General features: G+C 37.6%; 1 pseudogene across 1 annotated transcript; it reads left to right on the forward strand.

Annotated features, from left to right (window-relative positions):
• Window positions 1–970: 970 nt before the first annotated feature.
• Window positions 971–4,849, forward strand: LOC149557364 (pentatricopeptide repeat-containing protein At4g02750 pseudogene; annotated as a pseudogene). The gene has a single exon (XR_016364870.1). The product of XR_016364870.1 is annotated as a pentatricopeptide repeat-containing protein At4g02750 pseudogene (transcript).
• The last annotated feature ends 7,104 nt before the right edge of the window (window positions 4,850–11,953 follow it).

Consider the following 11,953-nt stretch of genomic DNA (forward strand, 5'->3'; position numbering starts at 1 on the left):
AATCGTAATCAATCTTTTTTTTATCGTTGCAAATTAAAAATGATTAATAAGTTTGACATGCTTCGAGTAAATGAGTGTTTTACGTATTTAGGATATTGTTATTTGTTGTAGACTTTAGTTTATGTATTTGAAATTACCAAGTTGTGTTTTACATTGGAAATAAAGTTTCTTGTTATGATTGAATGCTCATGAGTTATGAGAAATGCAACATCTTTCCATCTTTATTTCTTCATGATATGCTTAGTTATGACAAATATAGTGTCTTTATTACTTTACAATACTATGGGTGTCTTACCTCACACTTCTCGTGTGATATTTTCTTCTATTTCTTAATATTCTAAGAAGATGGATATTAGAGTGTGATTTGAAATATTGATTTAAAAAGATAAATTAGATCAACATAGTTGAATATATACCATTTATTGTTAATTTATAATTTCAATATTAATATATAGATTGTCAAACTTTTAATGTTATATTCATTAACATGAATTGTGAAAACTTAATTTCTCAATCACTAAAGCTATTATTGTTTTGAAAAAAAGATTCTTTTCAAAACTGACTATTTTAATTCTTTAAAAAAAAATTTAGTTAGCATCAATTGTGAAAACTTAATTTCTCCAACATTGTTTTGAGAAAGAGATCCTTTTCAAATTTAAACTCTAAAAAAAATTATATTTAGTATATTCTAAATATGTATATTTTTTCAAATAATAGTAGACATATCATTAGTCTTGCCTATATTGGAGACGGCTCCCTTACCTGGCGCCTTCGTCATACAAACTGAACAAACTTCTTGGAGTAACATCGCGGCCCTTGGTTTTAGGAAAATAATCCCATTATGGATTCACCATCCCTCTCCATAACTTGCTGGAAATGATGAAAATCGAACTATTTCTAAAGCGGTTACGATCATTTGGAGTTGCAGAACCTGATGCAGTTGCACTTGTCCGAAGCTTTCAGCATAAAATCATGTATGTTTCCTACTGTAAATTTTCAACGCTAAACCCAAGACAAACTCCAAAACAAAAACAGCAGAATGGGAATGTTAACGTCAATCTGACCTCGTGCAATGCCACGATTACAAATTATGCTAAGAAGGGTTGGATTGAGGATGCCCGCAAGTTGTTTGACAAAATGCCTGAACGCGATGTGATCACATGGACGGCTATGGTTTCCGGGTATTCACAGAATGGGAGAGTGGATGATGCGCGCAATTTGTTTGACAAAATGCCTCAACGGAATGTGATCTCCTGGACTGCAATGTTATCTGGCTACGTACAGAATGGGAGGATCGAAGAAGCTTGCAATCTATTTAGCGAAATGCCTGTGAAGAATGTGGTTTCATGGACCACAATGCTTGCAGGTTATATCCAGGAGGGAAATTTGGAGCGTGCACATCGCCTGTTTGACCAAATGCCTGAGAAAAATGTGGTTTCATGGAATGCCATGATTACGGCGTATGCACAGAAAGGAGGAATAGAGACTGCAAGAAATCTATTTGATGAGATGCCTGAACGAGATATAATTTCTTGGACTTCTATTGTTGCAGGATATGCTCAGAATGGGAGAATTGATGACGCACGCAAGCTGTTTGAGTCAATGCCGATGAGGAATGTGGTCTCCTGGAATGCTATGATTGCAGGATATGCACAGAATGGTGAAGTAGATGTTGCTCGCGAGCTATTTGACAAAATGCCAGAGCGAAATGTGGAATCCTGGAACGCTATGATTGCGGGTTACATCGAGAATGATAAATTAACTGATGCACGACATTTGTTTGATATAATGCCAGGACGTAATGTGGTTTCTTGGACTGCAATGATAGCAGGGTATGTGCAGAGTGAGGAGAGAGGAGAAGCTCTCAAGATTTTCAGCGAAATGCAGCGGAGTGACACAAGGCCAAGCCGGGTTACTTTTGTTAATATTCTTAGTGCATGTGCCAGCCTAGCAGCTCTGGAACAAGGTAAACAACTGCAGGGATATGCAATACGAATGGGATTGCAGCGGGATGTCTTTGTTGGAAGTGCTCTCGTTAGCATGTATGCCAAGTGTGGGTGCATAGACAATGCACGTGAATTGTTTGATGAAGTATCAGCTAGAGATGTAGTTTCATGGAATGCAATGATTGCAGGATATGCACAACATGGTTATGGTGTTGATGCTCTTAATATGCTTGAGGAGATGCAAAAGACAGGCACTAAGCCTAATGATGCCACGTTTGTTGGCGTTTTAACTGCTTGCAGTCATGCTGGCCTTGTGGATGAGGGCCTGCGCTTCTTTGAATCCATGGAGAAAGTTCATCGCATCATCCCAAGAGCGGACCATTATGCTTGCATGATTGACCTGCTTGGTCGAGCTGGGCGCCTCGACGAGGCCAAGGGTTTTATTTTCAATTCAAGATGCGAACCAAATCCTAGCATGTGGGGGGCACTGCTTGGTGCCTGTAGGATCCATGGCAATATAGAGTTGGGTAAACTTGCAGCAGAGCGCCTTTTTGAGCTGGAACCTGAAAATAGTGGAACATATGTTCTTTTATCCAACATTTATGCTGCATATGACAGGTGGGAGGATGCTAAGAAAATGAGAACAATGATGAAATATAGAGGTCTTAAAAAACAGCCTGGCTGTAGTTGGATTGAAGTTAAGAACAAGGTGCACACATTCTTTTTAGGAGACAGATCTCATCCAGAATCAGAACAGATATATTCCACATTGGATAGTTTGGATAGACAGATGAAGCTGGCAGGGTATGTTCCTAACACTAGTCTGGTTCTGCATGATGTAGAAGAGGAGCTAAAGGAACAGATTCTTAACCTACACAGTGAGAAATTAGCAATTGCTTTTGGCATTATTAGGATACCTAGACACATGCCTATACGAATATTTAAAAACCTTCGTGTATGTGGTGACTGCCACGTTGCCACCAAATTCATTTCAAAGATTGAACAACGGGAGATTGTAGTGAGAGATGGGAGCCGCTTCCATCATTTTAAGGATGGTTTTTGCTCATGTGGGGATTATTGGTGATTCAATAATGTTACAATGGTTGGAGCTGGAACCCGAAGCCGTCTATTAGAATATAAAGTCATAATGTAGTCGAAAGTTTTTCCATCGTTTGAAGTTGTGAAAGCTCCCTTCTTTTACTGGGATCAAAACAAATACCTTCTTATGTATTTGTTCAAACAGATATACACAGAGACGTGTTCTTCTCCTCAGAATTTACTGTTTAAGGTAATTGGTCTTTATTCAATGCTATCAATGCAAGACAATCCAGTGAGGAGCCTTTATAATTAATTTATTTTAATCACGAATACAAAATTAAGGAGATGGTAAGCTTCACCAACTGAAAATTTTTCTTTATGAGACTTAAGGCATTGCCAATTGGTTCATCCACTGTTGCCAAGGGCATTTACGCATTCACATGGGACTAAGAGATTTTGAACATACCCCACAAATGCAGTCTGCAAATTAGGCCAAACAAGAGGTACAATTTTACTTATGGGAGATTCCAAGAGAAGCAGCATGCGGAAAACAAGGTAGAAAATATTTGCTCATAAGAGTCACTACAGTAAATGTTATGAATGTGCAGTAGTTTAACATTAAATTGGTATTGCCATCCATTAGAGCTGCATGTGATTATACGGTTATATATTTCAAACTTGAAAAAGGAAAACACGAAGTTTTTTGACTCCAGTCTGCAGATGATGTAGATCTTACCAAAGACGAGAATGAATCAAAGGTACGTGAATTGTACAGATATGGCGGAATCAACATTTATGGCATGTTTAAAATGCAACTATGAAATTTGTTGGACCCGAAGTATCACAAGCAATGAGTGCAAAGTAAAATTCCCACTGGGCGCATTTGAGCTAAGTTCAATGCCAGGGACTTGACAAAGTAGATTTCCTGTGTTTCAGTCTCAAAGACAAATGTATAAAGAGACGTGTTGCCCACAAATAAACAAAATTCCAAATGATAAGTTTGGCATATGGGATAGAACTCCATGTACAAATGACAGAAACAAACCCAGATAAAAACTCAAGCACCATATACTGTGGGGCAACTTTACAAGTGGACATCTTATCTGGAAGCAGAGATCTTATGTAATCTTATACCGGGCGCCATGCGTATTTCTATATCAAGTCAGAGATGTTCAACTATTCTAATAAACTATCTTTTGCAAGAGTTAGAGCATCAGGTTGGTGATGCATCTAAAGCTTTTATAATCTAGTCTTGGGAGCCATGTGTATTTCCAGTTCAGATCAGAGATGTTCAACAGTTCTAATAAATAAAGCCAAAATTATTCCCCTCTAAGAGGATTGAATGTGTACAGGTTACTTCTTTAATTGGTAAATATTTAAACTGAAAATATGAAAGCGAGAAACCAACAGCCAATGGTTAACTGAGACACTCTTGTAGGGGATGATTAGCCGACAGGATTTATTTTTTAGAAGCTTTCAGTCATGAAATTGTCTCATGCCTCTGAACCAAGTTGCAGAAAATGGCCAGAAACCAGTTATATCTTTTGTCAATTTTCTAATCACCTCTGTCTGCTATCCATTAAATGAAATCTTATCTTCCTTTCCGTTGCATTCCTTCCAGCAACACTGCACTTGTTATGAAGGAAGCTTTTGGGACCATTGAAGTGCATTTCTGTAAACATCGCAACATTGTTGGGCATGTGAAGTCCAATGGGCTTTGTGCCTCTGCATTCCATGTCTCTTTAATTGCACCATTCCCCAAATTACTTCTTATATCGGGGATTATTTATTGTACTCTGCAAGATGAAGAACTTGCATTTGCTGTTGTTTAACAATAAAGATATTGTACCTACCTTTCCTGTGGATATAGCCAATTTGGCGAACCATACAATCTCTGCATTATTTGTTATGTGTGGGGTTTGTTTTCTTTATTGTACTCTGCAAGATGAAGAACTTGCATTTTCTGTTGTTTAACAATAAAGATATTGTACCTGCCTTTCCTGTGGATATAGCCAATTTGGCGAACCATACAATCTCTGCATTATTTGTTATTTGTGGGGTTTGTTATGTGTTTAATTTTTTTTGAATCAGCTCAATTCTTCAACTCAAATAGGACAGATTTTAACGGGCTGCCTGATATTTCAATGCAAAATTTATTACAAATACATGATGCATCACTGCAAAGGAACTGTCAACTATGTATGAAGTTGTTGGGTTAGAACGACAAAAGTGGAGCTTCAGGACAGGATATTGGCGGCAGCAATTTTCTGGAGTGCCTGAATCCAATGGCCCACAATATGGAGGACATGGACAAAGAGGAATTGAGGGAGGCATTCTGGGTGTTTGATAAGGATCACAACAACTTCATCTCCACTGTCAAGCTCCACCATGTAATGATCAATTGAGGCAATGTACTCTTCGATGAAGAAGTCAATGAGATTATTTGTGAGGCTGATGTTGACAACAATTTGGCACTGTCGTGCTATTGACTTACCTTCTTTTCCCTCTTTTCTTTGCTGGATTATACTCATGTATTGCTTGAGCATCTTTATACCTCTAGTTTCCTCTCATGTCTCCCTTTTTTTATTTGATCAGCATTTATCCTTTTCTAATAGATTTATAGTTAACAAAAATCTACTTTTTATAGATCACATGTTAAAGGGTTTAAGATCCTTTTTAGGCTTAATTTGATGCATTCCATTGGCGGATCTCTCTAACCAGATAGGCATGGAGGGTTTTAGATTTTAAAATTTGGTGTGTTTTTCACAACCAAGATATTTTCTTTATTCACATATTCAAGAAAACCAACAGAAGAAAAAATTAAAGAAAATAAAGGGAAGCAGGGATGAGAGATCAATGAAGTCTTAGTGTGCTGTGGTCAAAAACCTGTGTATTATTTTGATCTGAAAATTCGAGTGGAGTAGTTTTTTCCATCTTTGTGTTTAATCATCATAAGTTATTTTTTGTATTGTTGTGTGAAATTTTTAGAAGGATGTGTGGGTTGTATGATTCTATTACCTTGTATAAAAGTTTAAGATATAAGATATTATGGGTTCTTTGTTATTTTCTTAAAAATGCTTCTGGATCTGGATATGTGCATCGGTGGGGAATCGATAATTAATTATAATCCATGAAAAGTTTGTCATGTAATCTTAACTAGGATGGGCTGAGTTAAATGTGTACAAATTTTGATGGATTTTGTAAGAATGTGGGGTTGACTTGGCTAAGCTATAGGAAAAACATATCTTTTTTCAAAGTTTTTTCTCTGCATATGAGAATCAATCTTTTGGAGTGCTTGGTACATGGACAAGCGTCTAGGACTCTAGGGCATGCCATTCAGTATGCCACTATTTGCGTCTAGGTTGGATCCAAATAGAGGAGTTTCTGCTAATGTGCAATTCATCATTGTTTCCTTAGATGTCTTTGTTGTCCTTGTTGATCAAATTTTTTTGATTTTAAATTTGTACATTTCTGGTCCCAAGCTTCTTTGGTTTAGAATCTGACATGGTTCAAATTTCAAAATATATGCATTATCCCAACATACTAAATGCATACCCTATTTGTTTGCCTTTTTGATTGGATTTTTATTTCTTTCCAGTCTAATTTTTATTTCTTTCCAGTCTAAGTTACCACATTTGCTACTCCCTGCTGGAATTTGAGATTTGTTTCACTGCGACATCTGGATCAGATCGAATTCGCTCAAAATTCTGCCACAGTTAGGTAAATTTGCTCAAAATTGTCTCAAAAGGGCCCGGTAATTGGATGAATTTGGAAAAAAATTATTTGAATGGAGAAATCTGGAACAAATTTCAGACGAATTTGACTGAACATCTTTTTCATTGACTTTTTCATAAAGTTTTTTTACCAACTTAGGCCTATTCAACCCTCCAAACCCAAAAGTGACTACTAAAAAGACTGAAAAGGTTGTTTTATATGTCATTTATGGATTTGTGAATGAAAAGTAAAACTTCTTCCCTCCATTGCTAAACTTTCTTTAATATATGTGGTGGTGTATTTTGCTAAGTTGCTTTAATATTAGCATAGTGGTGTATGAACTTATTTAATGCTGCATTATATATATATATATTTGGATGAACTTCGAATCTGCATCCATGCTGGAATCCGAACTAGCAACATAAAATCCAGTTTGTGAATCCCTGACTCCAAGCTTTTTGGGTGCAGGTGTGGAGTCTAACATGGTTTAATATAATGTACCATTGATGCTATGATAGATGGATGCCCAGTATATTGTTTGTCTTTGCTGACATCATTGTTCTTCTATTGATCACAAAGAAGTATAACTTGACTTTGTGTGGTTGCAATTTTAACATCAACTGGTCATCCTTCTAGAATACATCTCATCCTTCTTGGATGTTGGAGTCGAGCATGATTAGATATAGTTTCTGGGGATGCTATAGTCCTTGTCTATGTAAATGAAATTTATATCAGATTTGAATGATTTATAATCTCTGATTTATTGTCTGCAGATTCTGATCACAATATGATAGTCTTGATATGTTTCAACTGCATGTGATATATATTCAATATTTATAAATACTGAATTGCTAGATATAATTTCAGAACTCATGGAGAAAGCAGAGCGTTAATGAATTTAGATGCTCTCTTGCCTGGCCGAATATGAGCATATATATGGTTTGAATAGACTATGACTTGGGTGGATGTGTCTCCTCAAAGTGGAGACATGTCCACTCAAGACATGTCTCTTCCCTAACAGCGATTTGTTTATACAAACTAACAGATTACCAATCAGTGTCAATTATCATTAGTTTGAACTTAATCAAACCTCACAGGGTCAGATTTGAAAGGAGAGAGAGACAGAGAGAGAGCGATGGAGGTGCCCTAGCTTGGTTGCAGGTTTGCATGCGGGGGTTCTATGGAAGTGTTTCAGCAGTAGTTGTTTATTGCATTGGGTTTTGTTTCTATTTGGCGTATGTGGGGACTTTTTCAATTGGTGGCAGCTATTTTGGTTTTTGTTTGTTTTCCGGACTTCAATCTTTGCATGGTAGAGATTTCTATGGCATCAGTTATGGATCTTTCTCACATGAACAAGGCTCATAATGGGTCCTCTTCAAGCATGCATGCACAACAAGTAGATACATTTTATACGAGTGCTAGCCCTACTATGAAAAAGGTCAATGGGTGTCTTGCTAGAACCCAGGATCGCCCAGTTTTGGTCATTCCTCTTGATTTGGTGGAAGAAGATGTCTCATATTAGAGTAGACATGCTCTAATCTGTAAGTTTCCCGGTACTCCTATTCCTTTGTCCACTCTTGAGGCTTGGATCCGGTGTTCGTGGCAAATTGAAGGAAATATGGACATTGTGCTTGCAGCAAATAGCTATTTTATGGTTATTTTCTTGAATATTGCAAATCGCAATAGAGTTTTTGGAGGTGGCCCATATTTTTATAATCAAGTTGGATTATTCATTAAACCATGGCATGCAAGTTTTAATTCAGCTGAAGAGATGCCTTCTCGAGTTTTTGTTTGGGTTCGTCTACCTCGCCTCCCCCTGGAGTTTTGGCGAGAAGACATTTTACATAAAATTGCTAGTCTTTTGGGAAAGCCTGCAGCAGTTGCTACACAAACCCTTCATAAAAAGGTGATTTCTTTTGCTCAAATTTATGTTGAGATAGATTGAAATAATCCCTTGCCAGATTCGATGGAAATTTGTTTGGGATCTTCATCATGGATTTAGCAGTTAGATTATGAATCTCTACCTTTTCGATGTCAGTTTTGTCATGAGTATGGCCATCTCCCACGACATTGCCCTAAGGTTCGTAAGCAAGCTCATTCCCCCTCATTGACACCTCCTCTAGGTAAAGAGGACAAAGGGAAAGCTCCCATGATGGTTGAACCTCAAGGAAAGGACAAGGAAGGATTTGTACCTGTTAAAACTAAGGTTAAACGACGAGGTTAGAAGAGGCCATTCAAGGAGAGACAGACATATGGAAGCTTTAACAGGTTTGAGGTGTTGGAGAATTTAGCTTTGGAAGAAGGGATCTCGCATGTGGTCACTTCTAATAGTGTTGGGGTCAGTATGGAGGTTGTACTAGCTCTTGAACTAGAATCAGTTCAAGCTATTCAGGGACAACAAGTGGCTCAGGTGTCTTTAAATAATTCCATAGAGGATGACATTGTTTTGGCAGATTTAGCTAGAGAAGTTTTAGTTTCATCTCAAAATAAGTGTTCATCTCATAGATTGGGAGTGCAACAATGACCCCTTAAGAAAAGTCTTGCTGATAGCTCCTCAAAAGGGCGGAAGATGGGCCTTGAAAAGATAAAAATGATTGGAGATCTGTTGGTGGAATCTAGGTTTGTTAAACCTATTGATGCTCACTTTTCTCAAACCCCTCAATGATCATTCTCTCTTGGAATGTGAGGGGTTTAAATAGCACTTGTCGTCAAAAAGTTATTCACGATTTGATTGCAATTCATTTTCTGAATGTCTTTTGTGTTCGAGAGACTAAGGTTTCTATTGAGGTTATGCATCAACATGCTCCACGCATTTGGTATGCTGGTCATTGTCAAAGTATTGGTTCACAAGGGAATTCTAGAGGTTTGGCTCTGTTCTGGAACCCTCGAAAGATTTCTCCCCTTTAGTGGATTTCTAGTCATTACTCAATCTCTATGGTGGTTACTGCCTTGGACTTTGGTGAGACTATTCTTGTGACAAATGTTTATGCCTCTATTAACATTTGTGAGAAGATTCATCTCTAGTATCACATTGGGTATGTGCGTTCTTGTGCTCCTTATTTTCCTTGGATTTTAGGAGGCAATTTTAATTCTATTTTATGTCTTGAGGAGAAAAGAGGAGGTTGGCCTAGGCTTGGCCCTACTTCTGATCTTTTTCAAGCCTAGGTGGATGTTCTTTTTGTTATTGATGTTAAGCCTTCAAATGGGGTTTTCACTTGGAACAATAGACGGAGTGGTTAGGAAGCTATTTCAAAACATTTGGATAGGTTTCTTGTTTCATGTTATTGGGTTGGTGGTGGCCTAATTACAAGTTCTAAAATTCTTGATTGGAGAGGTTTCGATCATTGGTCGATTAAGTTCTCTTCTTCCCCTGTTGCACTCCCTAAGAACCCTTCTTTTAGATTCCAGCTTATGTGGCTCCAAGACTCGTCCCTTTATGATTTGGTGGCTAAGTGGTGGAGAGAGGGTGGCCCAACTTATGGCACGACTATGTTTGTCTTTGAGCAGAAACTTAAATATGTCAAATATCATCTTAAGAGATGGAATACTTCTTGCTTTGGGAACCTTCAATCTAGAAAGAGGGATGCTCTAGATCATCTTGCAGTGATTATTCGCCAAATCAAGGACTCTGGGCTTATAGAGGCTCTTGGCAGGGTTGAATCCCAGGCTATGCAGGATGTGGAAGAATGGGAACTTCGGGAAGAGATTTACTAGAAACAAAAGGCTCACATTGATTGCTACAGGAAGGGGATAGAAATACTATTTTTTTTCATTGTTTTGTTTAGGCTTGTTCTAATAAAGGGTATATTTTTTCCCTTGTTACTACTGAAAGACTTAAGATTTCTTCTCAATCTGCTATGACCAAGGAAGTCCTTCAATTTTATTCTAACCTTTTTTATTGAGGATTCTCAGCCTGCAGCTGAGGAGGATAACTTAATTCTTTCATTCATTCCTTCTCTTACCACTAATGCTACGAATGATTCTCTTCTTCGTCCAATTTTGATATCTGAACTTGAAGAAGTTGTGTTTGGGATGAATAAAGGTAAAGCTCCAGGCCCAGATGGCTTCCCTATGGAATTCTTTCAAGAATTTTGAGAAATTATTAATATGGATCTCTTAGAGGTGGTTAAGGAATCCCTTCAGAATAAGCAAATGTTTTGTGCATTGAACTGTACTTTATTGACTCTTATCCTTAAGAAAGAAGGTGCTGACAATCTCGAATCCTTTCATCCCATTGCTCTTTGTAATATTGTGTACAAAATTATCACCAAATTGATTGCTAACAGACTCAAGATATGCCTTACAGTTGTGATTTCAGAGGAACAAAGCGGTTTTGTGGCGAGTAAGCAAATTCTTGATGGAATTCTTATTGCTTCTAAATTTATTCATTCTATGCATACATCAAAAGAGTGAGCTATGTCCATTAAGTTGGATATGGCTAAGGTTTATGACATAGTCAAATGGAGTTTTCTCTAAAAGATCCTCTTAGCCTTTGGTTTCTGCCAACAGTGGGTGAACTAGATTATGAGTTGTGTTACTTCAGCTTCTTCTTTTTTGGTGAATGGTGTTCCTTCAAAACCCTTTGGGGCCTCTAGAGGACTTGGCCAAGGGGATCTTATTTCACCTTATCTCTTTATCATTCTAGCTGAGGGTTTGGACCGCTTTCTTAAGCTTCGTGCTCACCAGGGTTTGATTTAAGGGTGCAAATGGGGTGCTAGCTTGCCTCCTATTTCGCATCTTCAGCTTGTGGATGATACTTCATTTATGGGAAAGGCTCGTCTTGAGGAAGCTACTTCTTTTAGGCATGCTTTAGATGTGTATCTTGCAACTTCGGGACAAAAAGTTAATGAGAACAAATCCTCCATTTTTTTGTTTTCAATACTCCCCAGGCTATTCAAAGGCATATTGCTGCTATTTTGAGGTTTCAGATTAGGTCTCTTCCCTTTGTTTATTTGGGTATTCCCATTACTGTTGGTAGACATCCTAGATCTTCCTGGCAAGTTTTGCTTGATAAACTATGACAAAAGGTTAATCATTGGACTCATCGATGGCTATCTACTGTTGCTTGCCTTACTCTATTAAAATCGGTTATTCAAGCCCTTCCTATTTACAGCTATTTTTTTCAGGTTGCTCCTATGTATTTTCTTTAGGAATTGATGCTCTGTGTAACACCCCAAAACTGGTACATTGCCATACTAACCAATTCTAGTCTATTTAATTATTCCTAAGTGCTATTTTACCAGGCAATTCTAATT

Source organism: Cupressus sempervirens, chromosome 5, assembly GCF_028749045.1.
Source record: "Cupressus sempervirens isolate cs-2001-9-10 chromosome 5, ASM2874904v1, whole genome shotgun sequence".
NCBI classification, from domain to species: domain Eukaryota; kingdom Viridiplantae; phylum Streptophyta; class Pinopsida; order Cupressales; family Cupressaceae; genus Cupressus; species Cupressus sempervirens.